General features: G+C 40.0%; 1 protein-coding gene across 14 annotated transcripts in view; it reads left to right on the plus strand.

Moving 5' to 3' along the window:
* Nucleotides 1-19,311, plus strand: part of TGFBR3 (transforming growth factor beta receptor 3) — a 205,649-nt gene that overhangs the window by 65,371 nt on the left and 120,967 nt on the right. The window contains exon 4 of one of the 14 annotated variants that reach the window (XM_049714224.1): nt 13,139-13,239. The exons of 12 other annotated variants lie outside the window; for them this stretch is intronic. The gene's annotated coding sequence lies outside the window, so the exon portion shown is untranslated. Of the gene's footprint in view, nt 1-13,138; nt 13,240-18,108; nt 18,293-19,311 lie in introns of those variants that run through there. One more of the 14 variants, XM_049714227.1, reaches the window with a different exon arrangement.

Genomic DNA, 19,311 nt, shown 5'->3' on the forward strand with positions numbered 1-19,311 from the left:
AATGAAGGCTGTGTTTGGGAAGGTCACACTAAGATCCTCTATTTTGTAATGCTTTGCTATTCCCAGTCTACCGCAGACACTAGGGGATATTTTCCATTTGGCAATAGAAGAATATGAATGTGTCTGTCTGTCTGTCTATTACCTTTCCAAATTCTGAGTCTTCTAGACTGGAGAAAAAAGCCTTCTTGTATCCTCTTTTCCTCTTACCCTGTGCGGTAATGGTCACACAAGTCCCACCATTGCCAAGGCTCTGCCTGGGAGGTTGTCTTTGGTCCCAGCCACCTGGCTGCACTTTTTAGCATGTACTTGTCCACTTTTCTTTTTTAGCACATGTTCATAGAATATTAGAGCTTTCAAAATAATCAGGTATCAGGCTCTTGTTTAACAGATGAGAATTGATCTTGAGACCCATAGAGTTACCTGGTTAATAATAGTCATGATAAAAGCTGCCATTCGTTGAGCACTTAGTGTGTGTCATATAATCCCTGTGACAGCCCTACAAAGTGTAGATACGTCCCCATTTTACAAATGAGAAAACTCAGGCAAAGTCTCAGATGGTACACAGCAGAGCTAGGAGTCAAAGTCAGATCTTTTCAGTATAGCATCCTTCTGAGCCCAGGCAAGACCCTAGGTCTGCAGGGTCACTGACCACAGAGAAGGAGGAAATCAGGCCAAAGTCCTCAAGTAGAGGAGAGGCTGTTGTCACACAGGTGGAGTAGACTAGGGTTCTCTGCTTCTTAGACATTGGGTGGTGGTTTTTTTGAACCACTTATGATGCTGTCACAAAATAGAGACATCAAGAGCAGAAAAGTAATCAACCAGCATTGGCTTTAATCAGAGTTATTTGTATGATAAAGTATGGTATATGTTCTTAGTTTTTAATTATACAAATACAATTGTTTATCTTCATTATACAAGTAATGCTTAAAATACATTTGCGTGGTAAAGGGGTTAAATAATGTGGAAAGACAGAGAGCAAAGTCACAGTTCCCATTCGTCTCCCCGACCCCACTCTAGCACCATCCCCACCTTAGGTAAGAACTATTTTAGTTAGAATTATGTGCTTAATCTTTTTTCTGTACACATGTAGACATATACATTGTTTTAGGAAGTTAATAAATTGTATCATTCTTTACATATTTTGTTTACAATTTTTATAGAGGCTTAACAACATGCCATTAACAACATGCCATTTTTGTCAGTACTAATAGACTATTTTAACTGCAGCAAGTGTATTTCATGGTACAGATGTACCCGCATGAATGTTTACAGCATTTCTAGTATTTCTCTATTGTAAATACTATGGCAGTTAACACCTATGCATGTAACACTGTAATACCTTTACGGTTAACGCTGTAAAGTTATGGTGTAATACAGTTGGTATATTTACAATTATACCAATTGTAATTGGTAAGGTGTAATTACAGTTATGGTGTAATACCTTTACAGGGATGTTGGGCACTAACCAATCCTATCTGAGAAGGTTGTAACAGGTTCAAAAATGTTCCTATTGGCCTTTATTATTGAATGATCACACCCTTTGAAAAGTATTAATTGAGCATTATCATTGTTTTATAGGTAAAAGGTTAGTAAGTACGTAATATGTGGTAGGTACTTTCTTATGTATTATCTCATTTAAATCTTTTAATAATCCCAAGAAAAATGTGCTACTATTTACCATTTTCTGAAACTAAGACTTGGAAAGATTGTGACTTGTGTAATGTGACATGGCTTCTAAGAAGCTGGTTCAAAATTTGAACCTCATCTTCTGATTACCAATTCAGTGTCTCTTTCCCCATTGTTCTGAAGCTGGTCCATTTCCTTCTACGAGCCTTTAAGAAGAAAAACTGTAGAAGGTAAAACGTCTTTGAAATAATGGAGTTGTAGCATGAGGAGAGAAAGGAAGAGAGGGTATCCTCTAGGTTGGGGGTCAGGGTGGCCTGGAAGCCTCTGCTCCTGTCATCAGGCTTGGAAGTGAGATTCATGACTTCAGGAGGTTGTGGTAGTGGCGACAGTGAGAGGCCTTGGTGCCCTGACAGCAGTGTCCTGCTATTGTAAACTGTGGATTTAATATCATGCTGAGAAAAATAAATCACCACCAGGAAAGGCTGCGTGCTTAGATGCAGCCGGCTCCTGGAGGCCCTCTCCCAACGGGAGAACGGCCCTCAGTGGATGAATTGTCTCAGCTTCCTTTGAGTTTTAATTTCTATATAGATCAAAGGGTTATTTTCAACCCGTGGGATGGCTTGGCCCTTTGAGAAGTGGCCCCTTTTACAGGCGCCATGGAGTGGGGTGATGGTCAGGATTTAAGGGTTGTTTCAAGCTCTTCCTGGACGCTGTTAAGTCCCCTGAAGTACATGTGAGCAGCCTTTTCTCCTAGAGGCGGAATTTGAGCAGTTTGGGTAAGGGGAATCACTTCTGCTCTCTGGCAAAATGATTTGCATCCATCGATCCTGTTGGCAGTAAAAAAAAATTTGAGAATACGTCATCACATGTGTTCGAGGAAGAAAGCTTAGAAAACCTGAAAACAAAACACAACACAACAGAACACAAACCCATAGCAGAGTAAATAACATTCTTATAATGAATGAGTCAGCATTTTTAACGGAAGTGTACTCAAGCATGTGGTGATGCAGTATGTGTATACAAGCGAAAAGCACAAATGTAGTCAATGTTTACATTCAGCCTCCCACCTCCAAAACACACTCACCAAAGCTCCCACTTGTGTATGTGGAATTACATCTCTGAATACTCCCTTGGTCCACTTCTCCCCCTCCTTTCCTCAAACATATATTTTGGTTACTTCCCTAAAGAGACATGATATATATGAGGAAACACCTCTCTGAGTAGTGTATAAAGTGTAATGTTTTGAAACACCGAGGACGTGGGTCCACCGGGAATCCTGAACACTGGTTTCCAGCCACAACTGTGCTGGAATGAAAATAGAAAACAATGAGGCATGTGCAGAGTCAGCTTTACTTTGTATCTCAGCTCAGCAGTTTTCCCGCTGTCCTAAACTTTCCAAAAAAAAAAAACCAAGGAAAAAGAGGAAATGATCTGGTTTTAAAAATCCTACTAGTGAAGAGTGAAAATATCAGATAGCAGCCAGGACTGTGGGGACACTTATAAAAAAAATCAAAACTGAACCAATGGTGAAAAATCTCACTGTTCTTTGCTTGGTTGTGAAGACTCACGTATGTGCGCACACCACATAGTAAACACCTCACTGCACACGTAAGTACACACGCAGTCATGGATTTTCATGGTGGTGTGGTACAAGCTGTATTTGGTTATCATGACGTACTAGTTTTATTTCTGCTGACCGCTTGCTGTGGAATCTTGGAAATGTCACTTTTATTCATTAATCAAATAATTCCATTAAAATTTTTTTTTTGATTTTATTTTTGGCGGCGTTCAGTCTTCGTTGCTGCGCACAGGCTTTCTCTAGTTGCAGCGAGCGGGGCTACTCTTTGTTGTGGTGTGCGGGCTTCTCGTTTTGGTGGCTTCTCTTGTTGTGCAGCACAGGCTTTAGGCGCATGAGCTTCAGTAGTTGTGGCATGCGGGCTCAGTAGTTGTGGCTCACAGGCTCTAGAGCGCAGGCTCAGTAGTTGTGGTGCACGGGCTTAGTTGCTCCGCGACACGTGGGATCTTCCCGGACCAGGGCTCGAACCCGTGTCCCCTGCATTGGCAGGCGGATTCTCAACCACTGCGCCACCAGGGAAGCCCCAAATAATTCCATTGAACAAATATTTATTGAATGCTGGTTATGTTCAAGGCCCTATCTAGGTGCTGTGGAGGGTTAGATCAATCAGAAAACATGTTGTGTGACTTGAATATGCTTAGATGCTGGGGGAATCATGAAGAAATGCTCAGCGTTGAAGCTTGCTGCTACGGTGCATGCCCGTGAAGGAAGAACCAGCCTGCTGCAGGAATTCGGAGGAAAGGGCATGCCTATGTCTAGCTGAAAGAGGCTTCTTAGAGGCAGTGAATACCATTGAGGTGGGCTTTAAAGGCCAGGTGGGCGTTTAGAGATGGGGAGGGAAGATTGATTGCCAGAGCTGGGGAAGCATGAGGCCTTTTGGATGACCAGGCTGCAGAAGAAAGTGGGGCTCTGTTTTGGTATGTGCTGACCATCAAGTTAAACTGTCTTAATTTCTCTAGTCCTCAGTTTCCTCCTCTGCAAAAAAGACGGTTGAAATTTCTTTTTGTTTCAGTGTGCCAAAGAAAGAAAGAGAGGATTATGTTTGTGGCCAGGCATGCCAACTGCCACTGGTCTTAGACCTTAGTGCTTGAAAACAAATAGGATTTTAGCCCTTTATAAAAAGTAGACATCAAAAGGCTTTCTCCCCTCTTTCTTTTTTTAAAAATTATTTTCACCCCCTTTTTATTATTTTCTTATTTTAACATCTTTATCACTAGGTTACTATTTACTATAGGATGGGCTTGTGGAAACTTATTTGGTAAAGAGGGGAAAAAAACCTAAGTGATGTGTCAAGCCTTTTTCATGAATGGCGCAGAAATCCAAATTTACGTAGTGTAGTTTAAGTTGAAAGGTTTGTTAGTGAAGTATTATTTCAAACATCTGTATATGCGTCTGTAAAAGGAGAAAAGCCAAGACAGAAGAAGATGTGAACATCAAGTACATTCACATTTTTTCCCTATTATCAGTAGCATCCTTCAGAAAGTACTGATTAAAAGTGAAGGCTGTTTCCAGTCCTTCGTTTACTTGCCTCATAGCACACTAAGTCAAGGCTAAGCTGGGGGCCACCTTCCAGAAAGCACAGACTTCCTTTATGGTTGGAAATAATCCATATTTTGTTTGACCTTCAGAATACTCATGGCCTTGCTGGAATATATGGGCCAACATTTGTCCTGGCAAGGCCAGGGCAGTTTAAGTTTGGTGTCTTCAGGGATTGCTTTATAGGCCATTAAAAGCAGTGGGAGGAAGGGGACGATAGTAACTCAGACATTTGCATCCTTTCCGACTAAAAAATCAAGGGGGTGATTTAAAACAGGCGGTATTTGAAAACAAACAAACAAAAAAACTTCTTGCAGTTCCTATTTGTCTAAACCTCTGAGAACTCTCTCAAGGTCAGAGTGTTCTTTTGCAAATGACCTTGTCATGAAGAGGGGATTGCATCTCATTTATTACACTGTATTAATATCTGAAATCCTCTTCTGACTGTCAAATATGGACCATGGAAAGAGCACAGTTTCCATGCCTTTTGAACAATATGTTCTTCGTGATGCTTTGTTTGTAAAAATATTGTCAGATGGTTAGGATTTGCCTGAGCATAGTAATATTAATTGGAATTAGGCCTCATGGTAGCTTTTTCTGCTTAGGCCAGAGGCAGAGTCCAAAGCCTAAGAGTGAAAAGTTATTGTTCTGTTTATTTTTTCACTTTAATAGATGGCACTTTTTCTTCCCTTCCAATTTTATTGAGATATAATTGACATACGGCACTGTGTAAGTATAAGGTGTACGGCATAATAATTTGACTTACATATATCATGAAATGATTACCACAATAAGTTTAGTGAACATCCATCATCTAAGATACAAAGTAAAAGAAAAAGAATTTTTCTCCTTGTGTTGAGAACTCTTAGGATATACCCTCTTAACAACTTTCACATATAACATACAACAGTGTTAATTATTGGGTTGGTCAAAAAGTTCATTCAGTTAATGAATATGTTCAATAAAGTTCTTGGTGAAAATGAAAAATATATCTTTTATTTTTACTTAAAACCGAACGAACTTTTTGGCCAACCCAGTATACTAATCGTTATACATTACATCCTAGTTCTTATTTATCTTATAACTGGAAGTTTGTACCTTTTATCTTCATCCCATTTCCCCTCCTCCCACCTCTCTTATTATTCTTATTTTAAAGCAAATACATAACTAGAGTTATTGTTGTATACTGGGTTTTTGAGTACTTAGTGAGGTCAGTAATGCCCACTACTTACGGCCAGTTTGATTGTCAGATGTGGTGTTGCAAAGATGATAAATGATCAGGTAATCAGGGATTAGATGGATTCATATGTGGCAATATGAAGATATTGTCTTTAATAAGAGTATCCATTATATGGGCATAATTGAAAATAATTGTAATTTAGTTGAAATCTGGTATAAATTTAGGGGAAAAAAGTAAAATAATTACTTTTTTTCTGCTCATATAAAGGGATATAAAAGAATGCATGTAATTAAATTTCTTAGTGCTTCATTTTGCTTTTGATGTGCTCACACCAGGTGAAGTTGTATTTGAATGTTAACGCTCATAGCGTGAGTCTAAAGTTTCAGTTGCAGCCAATAGATGGGAACCACGGTTTCTAGTGATTTTCAAAATACAATCCCATAAAGATGAAGAGACCCCACAACTGAAACAGGTGGTGTGCTCAGTTTAAGTGAACATTTGGGAGTCCAGAAAGAATCCGACACTGTCTCATCACTGTCAGAAGTGATTCCAACACCACCGCTGTGCACCAGCCCATGTTGTTGGCCGTTAGTTGTATGGATGTTTGCTGTTCACTCAATGACAAAAGCAAAATAGCCAAAAAAAAAAAAAGGATATAAAAGAATATGTCATACACTGTTAAGTTCACATATATATGTATTTTCTTTTTGCAGTTGAGAAAGCAGGATTGGTAAGTGAAGCTCAAGGGTTAGGTATGAAAAATAATTGAGAGAAATGAATAGAAAGAAAGAAAAATTGATGTTTGATAATCTTTGTTAAATATGTTCTCAAAGATCAGCCTCAGATTTAAAGTATTATGTACATGTAGACTTTGGCCTCCAGTAGTTTTTTTTGTTTGTTTGTTTAAATAAATGTATTTATTTATTTATTTAATTTTTGGCTGTGTTGGGTCTTCCTTGCAGCGCACGGGCTTTCTCTAGTTGTGGCGAGCGGGGGCTACTCTTCATTGCAGTGCATGGGCTTCTCATCATGGTGGCTTCTCTTGTGGCCGAGCATGGGCTCTAGGCACGGGGGCTCAGTAGTTGTGGCTCGCGGGCTCTAGAGCACAGGCTCAGCAGGCTCGGTAGTTGTGGCACACAGGCTTAGTTGCTCTGTGACATCTTCCCGGACCAGGGCTCGAACCTGTGTCCCCTGCATTGGCAGGCAGATTCTTAACCACTGCACCACCAGGGAAGTCCCTCCAGTAGTTTTTTGGTAGGACTTCAGCCTTGAGTTGAACTTTGAGATACGTTCTTTTCTTTTCTTTTTTCTTTTTAATTACCAAGCGACCAACCTTTTGTAGTTTGTTGATCTATTTTCTCCTCTTATTCTCTTTCTATTGCTTTCTGCAGGTGCTGCTGTTTATTCTGGAATGCTGGGCATCCATATGTAGAATTAGGGTTTGCCCACCTCTGTCTTAACCAGTAATGGAGAAAATTTGACCCAATATTTTAATTCACAAGTTGAAGTGGACTCAGTGGGGTCCTAATCCAGTTCCTTGGTCTAAGCTCCAATTTCTAAAGCCCCCATTTCTTTATGTAATAAGTACATGAGTTACCACTGTTTAGGCTTCTCCACTCCTCTGTCTTTGCTTAGCCTTCTGTCTTCAGGTGTTTAGGAAGGGTCTTATCACAGCCAGCTTCTTTGCTTGTCAATGGATTTTATAACAAAGCTATTAAAGTCCAAACTCTTTGTTAAGCAAATCCAATTCATTAATCTATTATATAGATATCTCACTTTATAAGAATTATAGAATTCTTAAAGAATTATAAGCTTATAGAATCCTTTGCTACCCATTATGTTAGTTCATTTTGGCAAGACAGGTAGTATTAGCCCCAGTTTCCCAGGGAGGAAACCAAGTGAGGTGGCCCAGGTCAAGAAACTCGTTAGTGGCAGAGCTTGGTGTAGAACCCAAGTCTTCTAAATCCAAGTTCGACCTTCTTCTGTGTTTCTGTGGTCCATGTGGTATGTTATGAGCTTCTTTTCTGATGGGAGAAGGTAGGATGGTAGGGAAAAAAGTGGTTCATTCCTGTTGATTTTTCTTATGTTTATTAGTAATTTCTTTATATTTGTATAGCATTTCCTGATTTAATTAAAAAAAACCAAAAACCTTTTCATTGTTTTCCTAACAACCCTGAGGATTAGCTAGGACAAGTAATATCCTTATTTTATCTTATTTTTTTAAGGTTTTTTTTTTAAATGTGGACCATTTTTTAAATCTTTATTGAATTTGTTACAATATTGCTTTTTTAAAAATTTTTTAATGTTTTGGTCTTTTGGCCACGAGGCATGTGGGATCTTAGCTCCCTGACCAGGGATCGAACCCACAACCCCTGCATTGGAAGGCGAAGTCTTAACCACTGGACCACCAGAGAAGTCCCCTATCCTTATTTTGAAGATGAGAACACTGAGGTTCAGTGAAGTGAAATGTTATTAGTTGAATTGGAGCCATAGCCCAGACCGGGTTGGACTAAGACTAAAGTGAATGAGAATTAAATGTGAACCGTTCCTTTCTGTAACATACATGGAGCATCTATAGTGTGTCAGTTGCCATGTTAGATGTCGTGGATTTAAAAATACCTGTTTTTAGCAGTTTGGGAGTAACAATATACACACTACTATATATAAAATAGATAACCAACAAGGACCTACTGTATAGCACAGGGAACTAACCTCAATATTTTGTAATAACCTATAAGGGGAAAAGAATCTGAAAAAGAATGAATGAATATACATATAACTGAATAACTTTGCTATACACCTGAAACTAACACAACATTGTAAATCAACTATACTTCAATTTAAAAAAATTGAAAAGAAAAAAAATACCTGTTTTAAAATTTGTCACAGTATGTCAGAGGTTTTCAGAGTTTGTGGGGTGGTGCTGGGGGTTACTTTTGTTTAAGGAAATCATTTCTCTAGTATGGAGGAGGGGGTAAATTTGGAAGACATTATGTTATAGAACTGCAGCCAGATATATGTTTACTTTTGTGAGTGCCCGTTTTATTTGCTGGTTTATTCATTTCTATGCATTAGGATAGAAAAATAAATATAGTTCTGTTTTGGCTCCCTGAAATAGTTTTTATATTTTCTGGAATTTCCTCACTTATTGTCTTTAATATTCCAAAGTTTTACTATGATTCATTTTGGCCATCCAATAATAGAAGAAGTAGGTGTAGGCCTGTTTGAAGAGGCTCATTAAGTAATTTTGGGGAAATATGTTTTTGAAGTCTGTAAATGTTAATTTTTGCTTGGTGTCGAGATTTGTGTCATGGGTATCAGTTTTGCATGTTCCTATATGTTTTGGATGGGAGAGGATGAAAAGTTATGCTAAAAGAGCTTAGTTTAATTTTTCTCTTTGGCTCAAATATGTGGTTTTACCATAAACTACTGAAAGTTTCCTGTTCTTGTTTGATAAAAAGGCCACTTCCATTCATTGTTTCCCTGCAACTTCCTATACTTTTCACAGTAAAAAAGGTTGAAATTGAGGATAAATTATGAGTTATCTCTGGGAGCAAAGAAACTGTATTTCATTTCAGGAAAAAAACTTAAAAAAGTGAGCCTCCCTGAGTCTGAAACTGCAGTAATCCTCATTATATGCCTTTCCATACATAATCATGGTTTGCAAGGAGTTCATTCTGATCCGTAACTCAAACTAACATGAGAAGGCGAGGATGAGTCATGTCATGACTTGATTTTAGAAAGCCGCAGGATGGTATCACTGTCCTGTACAGGGGCTTTTTGAGTGGCTTTGTTGTGTGTTTTCTTTGTGAAATGGCACTGGCCAGCACATAGCCTGCCCTGTGCTGTATTCATACCGTGGATCATTTGTACTGACTGGGAATAGGGACCACTGGTGGGAGTGTCTGATCTTCCTGACGGTGTCTGCTAGCATTGAGGGGAGAGTGAAGATGAAAGGAATAGTAGTTACACGTTCCATTGAGAACGGTGAATGTGAAAATGATGCTAAAATTGTAATTAATTGGGGATGTGCAGTTTGAATATCTCTTCATCCTGAAAACTAAAAAGAGGAGGAGGTATCATGAGAACTTTACATATATACACGAAACCTAATTGTATATTTGCTTTCACCTCTTCTTGAAAAGATAAAATTTCAAAAATGCTTGAAGCCCTAGAGCACTAGGAGAATAGGGCTTCTAGCACAGTGGTTGTGTGAACTAAATTCCCAACAGTTCACCCTTAGTGTGTAAGCTTCGGTTTCTTTGATGCTTGCCATTCAAATTAGATTAGTGTGGACAGTGTCTCTAATATTGTTGCTAATATTGTCACTCACATTATTATACATGGTCAATTTTACACCAGGTTTGTGTGTCTGGAGCACATGAAGGAAGCCAAAATGTTTGGTGAGTTACAAGGAAGATAGCTGTCAAAAGCCCATATAAGTTACACTGGAGGTGGGATGGCCCTCATCCAGAGCTTGTTGGCTTACAATTGAGTATCAAAGAAGGCATGTCATGGGCTTGAGGCAGAGACACAGGCTTGCAGCCAGAGTTGAGAAAATAGAAGTATAGAAAGTATAAGCAGAACTATAAAACAGAGAAATATGGGACCATTTAATGTAGAGATAAAAACTAAAATCCCAAACCAAGTTTAATAAACTGTAATTAGTATCATAATGATGACCCTATGTCCTCAAAAAAAAAGAATTAATAAGTGATATTTAGGATGCTCAAAATATATACGATGGCCATGAAGTAATTATGTATGTAGTATGTTTTAGGTAGACTTACCTTAGAAATGACAGAAGTCACTTTCTTGAAAAGGAGTGAAGCCTTAGTTGTTTGGAAGATTTGCTTATGTGGGCTATCTCATTGCTAGTCAGTGCTAATTAATGAGGCATTGATTGTGTGGCAGTCAGGTGGTTTTTTGGGCCAGTTGCAGTAGGTGGGAAGAAGGGAGGGAGAATGATATAAAATACTGAAAGAAGGAATTAATTATTACTGTAAATAATGGATTAGTGTAGTTTCGATATATTTTTCTGTGCAGATCTTGAAACAAAGCCCTTTTTGTTTTAGGAACTGGCATGCAAAGGATTTTATTTTCAAACTGACCATTTGAAAGTACTAGAACTTGTCTCCACGTGAGAAAAGGTGAATTCCTTCTGGCAGAGTGGTTTCCGAAGGTTTACTTGAGAGGAAAAGAGAGGAGCTAGTTGATCCAGAGTGGAAAAACACCAAAGAAAAGTTTTCCCCAGAATAACACACAGATTTCAGGAAAAGAAAAATTGCTTTGATTGAATGTGACAAACTAAAAAAAAAAGTTGAGCTTTGAAACATCATATGACACATCTGTTTTGAAAGGTTGCTTTGTCAGATACAGCTGTGTGTTTCACAGTACTTTATTGTGTGTGAAGTTTTATCATGAGCATGCTCAGTAGATATCTTTCTGAACAGGTATCTCATTTATCCCAGTTTTAAAATTTGGGGGGAGAGTTTATTAAACAACAGTACATTAATTTATTTTATATTTATCTTTAGTTTAAATGCAATGTGATTGAATCAAACCCCTCTCTTTTAGCCTTTTATTAAACTGATAGCTCTGTTTAGATTTTATCCTTTAACAAGTTGCTTGTTGACCCAGGAATATCCAAAACTTTTGATTTATTGCATGGCATGTTTTAAAAAATTGAGATCACGGATTTCCCTAAATAACTTTAGCAAACCAATGCCGCTTTGTTTTTTTGCCTTCGTACCTACAGTAATGTAAATTATTGGTTTAAAAAGTAAAAAAAAAAAATCTTCCAATTCTAGAAAGGAGTTTTTGTGCATACTGGAGATGATTGCCTAGATCCCAGATTGAAACTCACTATAGAGTGTATTTCCTCTATTTTTAATGAGGCTGTATAAAAAAAGTTATGCACCTACGCTTTTTGTAAAATAACTCTTGAAATCACTGACCCTTGCTTTATAACGGGCCTCTTAAATCCAGACTTAGGAAGAATATTTTCTTATCCAAAGAACTGATTTGTTTCCTTTTTATGAGATCTTGGGAACGTCACATTTTCTTTTCTACCTCAACTGCTAGGAAACTCAGAGCTAGGTCTGGTGCTCAAATGAAGTTGTTTCCTAAGTTCTTCAATAAGGTTTGGTTTGGTTTTGGTTTTTTCATATCCACTTTTTAATTGATTGGCAGCTGAAGTTTTCTGGGCCTGTTTTTTTTTTTTTTTTTTTTTAAATTTTTTATTACCAGCCCCTCAATTTCCTTTCTAGAAGTAGTTGAGTATATAAATAATAAAGGAATATATAGCATGACATTTTGGTTGGATCAGTAATTTTCTAGGAATAGAGTCCATTAAAACTGGGGACTCTGGTCAGACCTGTCTTGGTACATTAATTTTTGCATCGCTGGGACCAGAAGCCAGGGCAGAACTTATCTAAAAATTAGGAGGAATTGGAAGCAAAGGTCTTTTTACCAAAGATTTTATAGAGGCCTCAAACTCTCAGGGTGACAGTGAGGGCATCGAACTACATGGTACCAAAGTTCCTTTAAACTGTAATATTCTATGCTTCCTAATGCAAAAGGAGGTTGAGATAAGTTAAGAAGTATTTTTTTCAGAACATATTCCATAGTTGGAGAGATGATAATAATAATTATAGTTATATGATAATAAAAATGAGTTAATCCTAAGAACAGGTTTTGTTTGTTTGATTGAAGAATTCATTACTCAACAAATCTTTGTGAACACCTGCCTTATGCCAAGCGCCATGCCAAGCACCTGGGTGGATAGAGAGTTAGCAAAAGGAACATGGTCACTGCCTTCATGGGATTTCCAGCTAAGTAGAAGACACACAAACACATGCCAGAATAAATGAAACAATATGTTTATAACTAAAAGTTGATATTGGGTGTAAAGGAAAAGTGTAATAGGTATGACAGGCTTATGGAGTCGCTAAATTTAATCAGGTATGAAAATGTGGTTCTGGGCCAGGGCTGGTTATCTGGGCACAATCCTTCTGTCTTTCGAAGGTCTGTTGTCCCTCGGTCTACACTGAGAAGTCCTATCAGTGGTGCTGTTTGATTGGCCCATAACTACTGTGAACCTTGGAAATTTCAGCTCCATCAATACTCCTGAGGCTTTTAGCTTCACTGTGAAAGGAGCAAGAGCACATTAGTTCTTCATAGATTTCTCTACAAACTATCAGCTATTTCTTTCTTAACAGAAGCACCTGAGCAGCGAGCTAGCTTGCTTGAGGAAAGACTATGGTTTTGTATTGTAATTGGATTTGACGTATCACTGATGCTTGGTGATTTGGCATTCCTGGTAAGCATTCCTGCATTCCTTTAACAACCAATTGTTGAGTGCCCTGACTATATATAAAATCCTTAAAGTAAATGTATTTTAGTTCATGGCCCAGTTTGTACATATGGCTGTAATTAGTAATATTTTGCATGGCCAAACCAAAAGTTGGTAGATTTTCCTTTTTTAATCTCTTGCCTCCTATTTATAATCAGGACCAGTGGTTACAACCTTTAATTCAACTCCCGAACAGTTGAGGTTTCCCCCTTCCGTCCTTTCTGACCACTCCCCCACTTACAGCTTCTTGTCTTGCCACTTACCCAGACACTGCACCCCAGCCCTAACCAAGGGCTCACCAGTCCCCGAGAATGCTTGTTGCAGCGTGTTATACCTCTGTGTTTCTGTGCATGTCCTTACCTGTGTTTTTCCCAGTTTTTTCTTTCTTATCAGACACCAGTTTACTAGAGGTAAAAAAGAAAAAAGAAAAGAAAAGGAAAGAAAATTAGTTTAGCGACTATCTTAAGTACAAGTCGAGGTCTGAGAGACAAATTTGGTGACGTTATCCCTCAGGGTTAATGAGGAGTGGCTTTCCAGCCCTGCAAGTTTCACTTTACCATAAAATGTTGCATTAGTAGGAATTAAATTATAATTTTTATTGGTTATGTACCTAAACTGAATTTAATATTTTGACTCCAGATCAATTATTTTCCTTTTAATAAAGAAGTATACTTAAAAAAACCTATTTTGTGTATCTCAAAAACACAGTAGGAGAAAACAGATTTCATTTTCTTCCATCCTCCAAATCTTCAGATTTGTTCTTGGTCCCTGTGCTGAACCATTTAGGCAATAACATTCCATAAGTTCTAATCTCCTCATAAATGAATTCTGTAGCTGGTTTTCCCTTCATTCCCAGCTTCCTTTAGACTTGTCAAAAAAACAGGAACAAGTGCACCATCTTATTGATGGAAAGTAAATGATGAGAAAGTTGACCAAGATGGTGCCAGATTACTGTCTTTCTGGATTGTGGGAATTCCCTGGAGGCAGAAACATGGCCTGTTCTCACCTTTGGGAGTTGTACTTCCAGATTGTGGTCAGAGAATAGGAATTTTTACCCTAATACTGAACATAGTTTTATTTTAATCCTTCCCAGGGCAATTCTTAGAAATAATTTTTGGGGAGTAATGGCTAGGGAGTAGTATGATAACATTTTATCTTAGATATTTTATTAATCATTCTAAAGGCTCATAAAGAAAACATTTTTTCAATTGGAGAAAATATTTTCATTCATTTATTTCTCCCCCCCCAGGGGGCTTTATGTTTCTAATAGTAAATGAAATTTGTAAAGTATTTGCATGTATAGGGTTTCATTTGGTCTATGAGTCGAGCCTGTCATAAAGTAAGAGAAAGAGAGATTATGGGAATCTTAAAGACAAGGTCAAACAACTAATAGTTGGCAGACCTGGATTTAGAATGCAGTTCTTGGATCTCCTGGTCCAGTGCTCCTCCTGTACCAGTATGTCTCTAATACAAGGACTCTTCTCTTGCAATGCCCAGTGGTGACTTCTGGGGCGTGCTCCTTCTGCTACCTTTTCTCTTCAGGTTATAAAAAAATATGAAACAAAACAACCCCACAGCGCTTCCCTGGTGGTGCAGTGGTTGAGCGTCCGCCTGCCAATGCAGGGGACACGGGTACGTGCCCCGGTCCGGGAAGATCCCACATGCCGCGGAGCGGCTGTGCCCGTGAGCCATGGCCGCTGAGCCTGCGCGTCCAGAGCCTGTGCTCCGCAACGGGAGAGGCCACAGCAGTGAGAGGCCCGCTTACCGCAAAAACAAAAACAAAAACAAAAAACAACCCCACATCCTCACAGAGTTGCGTAAATCCCCTCTGATACTTTTCCGTTGTATAGTGGTATCTTGCTTAGATGGAAGAGTAGAGTGCCTTTATAGCTTGGCACTTCCCAACACTTGGAGAATTTAGATTCTTAAAGAAGCTCTGCCCACTGTTTCCCTTTGAACATTTAAAGACACAACTTGAACACAGGAAGTTCTTCAACATGGTTGCACCATGATTTCAACACAACAATATGCAGCTATGCACTGGCTTTTGGCCCAAGAAGTTGGCGGTTGACTTCTTGGAAGAGGGTTGGTTTGTCAAGAGAAAGGTTTGGATTTAGATATTCACTTGGAGAATGAATGAAACTATGATAAGATATGCTTAAGGAATTGTTCTGTTTAAAAAAAAAAATCTGGCTGTTTTTTCCTGAGAAATCCACAGTACAGGTTTTAGAACGTTGTATATACACTCTTCTGCCTATCTTTTTCTTATCAAGGATAAGCTTTAGCCGTAAGCCAGGTTTTATTGTTGAAAAACCCAGGTGGGAGCTGTGGTAGAAGGTCCCCCTTTGGATTTTAATGGTGGTGCATTCCACAGCTCCATCCCCAAGGAGCCATAGCTCCAGTGAGTTGTAATGTAAGATGGTATAAACACGAACATATGTTGTGTACACTGCATGAGCTTGGGGCCTTCCAGGTGCTTTTTCCTGGAACTTTGTTTTCGCATCATATCCTGATGCCTGTCACATTCCCTCTCATAAAGCTCAGTTAGAGCCAGGCTGTGCTATTGGCTGAGAAATCACCCTGGGTGTCCTTTCTTACAGATTCTTGCATCCTGTGGAGGTAGAAGGGATTTTCAGCTCAGGGGCAGAGTAGATCCTGCGGTGCCAGGCCCACAGTCTGTGGAAGTTTGTCCCTCTTCGCAGCTGACAGCATTGCAGAAGTCCCTGTGGGACAATAACAGAAACCCTTATTAACCAATGGTGTTGTTGGAATAAAATCTCCCCACTGAAGTGTCTTGGTCCCAGGCTATAATGTTACCCCTTGATTCCCTCTGCATCTTTACCACTTTTATTACAGCTGAACACACGCTCCTCATTAGTACTCTGGGTGATATGGGGAATCAGTGTGCTGGAAATTATGTGGAATAGGTACCAGATGTTTGTGTCAACTTGGTATGCATTGGTGTTTAGAATGCTTAAGGATCCCATTTATTAAATGTGAAAATTACTTACTATACCTTCCCCTAAACAATAACTCTCCCCCTCCCCAACCCCCAATATTTTTCTCTGTGTTGCATGAGGTGTGATATTAATTTCTTTGGGGACAGATTAAATTTAATGTGTGTGCAGCAAATGCATCTGTTCCCAAATGCTTTGTCTGCATTTTGTCAAGTCTGAGGGCTGGCCTACAGCCAGTGGGGATGTGGGGTTCTGTAACTGAGACTGGAATGCTATGTTGCAGCTAAAGGATATAATGAAAGGGTGAGTCCGTTTACATTTTTTTCTTTAAGTGGAACTGGGAAGTTAGACATTCGTGTTATAGCCAGGCCTTAGGAACATTTCCCATGTGTGCAGATAAGCAGGCATTAGTGAGAAAGAGGAAGACAGTTGGTAAAATGAGAAATGAGCTTGTGCTTTCTCATTAAATTTATGAAGTCTTTTAAGTCAACCAAAAGGGTGCAAGTGTGAACCAAGCAGTTTATTTTATTATATTTTATTTTATTAGACATGAATTAATGTCTGTGTTTGGCTAAGGCATTGGCCTGTTCATCAAGTCCTGAGGTGAATGAGTGGAGAATGCAGGGTAGAAGCAGGCAGTGCTTTGTCATGGGAAGAACTTGGATCTGGAGTCTGAGAGACCCCAGGTTCGAATCCCACCCTGCCACTTACTGATGGTATGTGACCTTTGGTAAGTTGCTTAACCTCTCTGAGGCCCAGTTTCCACCACTGTAAAGTGGGAGTTTTAGCACAATCTTTACAGTGGTGTTATGAGGATTAGAAACAGTATGTACACGGCATGTGGCTCAGAGAAGGTGCACGATAACTGTTTTCATGAAGAATTAAACCCTCGCTTATCACAGGGGTCCCACCATATGCTTCACAGTGTTCCTCCAGGTGGCCCAGCTGCTGAACAGAGGGCCCTGCTTGGTGAAGGAGGCCACTCGGTCAGGGCCACCTGGTGAGTTTCTCACCACAGGGTTTACTTGAATTTGTGCTGCCTTCAGGGCAGTAAACGTTTTTACTCAATAGAAGTAGCATCTTATAGATGAATAGGGGCTGTGTGTCTGTCCTGGTGGCCAAGGAGGGTGTACTGAGCAGGAAAAACAGAGTCTGACTTAAGTTGGATTCTTTTGGGAATTACCCCCGAAGAATTCTGGACAGGCCATGTACTAGATGTCTGGAATAAACAGAAATATCCAGATTGGGAGGCAACAGTGAGGAACATCTCTGGGGGTGTGTTACTGTCAGGAAGCACTTTACTGAAATATTCACCCAGCTCTGTGGCTCACAGCAATTTACTTATAGTGGGAATAATATCTGTTCTACCCACTTTACAGAATTTCTATAAAATGCTTTTTAATTTTAAAGTACACTGCAAGGTTAACAGGAGTGTTGCTTATGAATATTGTTGCTTTCAGCCAGCATTTCTTTTTTTTTTTTTTTTTTTTGGCTGCATTGGGTCTTCATTGCTGCCTGTGGGCTTTTCTATTGTGGCAAGCGGGGGCTACTCTTCATTGCGATGCGCGGGCTTCTCACTGCAGTGGCTTCTCTTGTTGCAGAGCACGGGCTCTAGAGCGCAGGCTCAGTAGTTGTGACGCACGGGCTTAGTTGCTCCGCGGCATGTGGGATCTTCCCGGACCAGGGCTCACACCCATGTCCCATGTATTGGCAGGCGGATTCTTAACCACTGCACCACCAGGGAAGTCCCTCAGCCAGCATTTCTTTCCGCCATCATCTGTGCCCTGTTGATTCTTACTGTGGTAAAGTAGCTTTTGCTGTGCCACTCAGCATCATCGCCAGAGCATGTGCTCACTTGCCTCTGGAGTGTGGGGGAGAGATTGCTCAGGGGAGGAAGGGCTGTGGGTTTCTAGCAGTGGCCACAAGAGAAGCTCCCAGCCCTCTGAGGCTGTCAGTGAGAGCCTACACTAGCAGAGCTCACAGGTCCCAAAAGTGAGGAGGACATGAGTCAGGTAGGGTTTCGGAGCATGTTTTCCTGGTTTCGGAGCCTTTGTGACTGTGAGGTACTGTACTTGGGCCCTGTGGTGGTCATGTGAGAATCACGGCCACCTGCCTACTTCAGGCTTGTGTGGTAGAGCCTGGGGAGGGGATCAACTCTTCCCAGGTGGAAGCTCTTCTAACTGGAGTTGGATCTGACATTGTGTGGGCAGCCCGTTGTAGACACCACCGTGAGGCCGGTAGGGAAGGATGGGAGACCAGTTTCTGGAGGAAGGCCGTGGCTGCAGGAGAGGGGCAGGAGGGCCTGGGGGCTGACCCAGGGGGTGGCAGGATGAGGCCGGGGGTGTGCTGTGCTATGGGAGAGGGAGGATTGTTATGCCACCTGGAGAGAAGGATATTGCCAGACCGTGTTTGGCATGAGAGGACAAAAACAGGTTTGCATTTCCTGCCTTCTGTGACATTTGAGGGTGGGGAAGCCCTGATGAAGACTTGATTCTTAGCAACCAAAAACGTCACCTGCTTCAGCTCATGATCGATTTTTTTCGCTTTACCATAAGATTGAAGCTTTGGCTACTAGGTAAAGAGTCGAAGGAAGAACTCTAAGATAGAGTCTCCTATTGGTATGAAATCCTTTGCACATGGATCGCCTCATTGTTCTTTCCCTTTTCCTCTCTTACTCCCTTCCGTCATTAATATTTGAGTGCACACTGTGTGCCAGACATTATGCTGGGCTGAGGGATACAGCAAAAAACAGAATGATTGGGTTCCTTTCTTTTGCGGTATTTGTAGTCTTTGGGTGTATGCAGACGTTAAACAAATAATTGCACAAATAATTATATAAGTATAACCACATGAAGTGCAGTGAAGAGAAATAGAGAGTATGAAAAATGTATATCTAATGTTGTAAAAGAGGTAAGAGAAGCTTCCTTGAGAGATCTGAGTAGGAGTTCATCACACCAAGGCAGAGGAAAGGGATAGGAATGGTAGGGAAAGTGTTGCTGAAAGAAACCTTGTATGTGCAGGTCCTGGTGGGAAGAAGGTTGAAGTAAAATAAAGCCTGTATATTAATGAAGGCAGGTCAAGC

Source organism: Orcinus orca, chromosome 1 (genome assembly GCF_937001465.1).
Source record: "Orcinus orca chromosome 1, mOrcOrc1.1, whole genome shotgun sequence".
NCBI lineage: Eukaryota > Metazoa > Chordata > Mammalia > Artiodactyla > Delphinidae > Orcinus > Orcinus orca.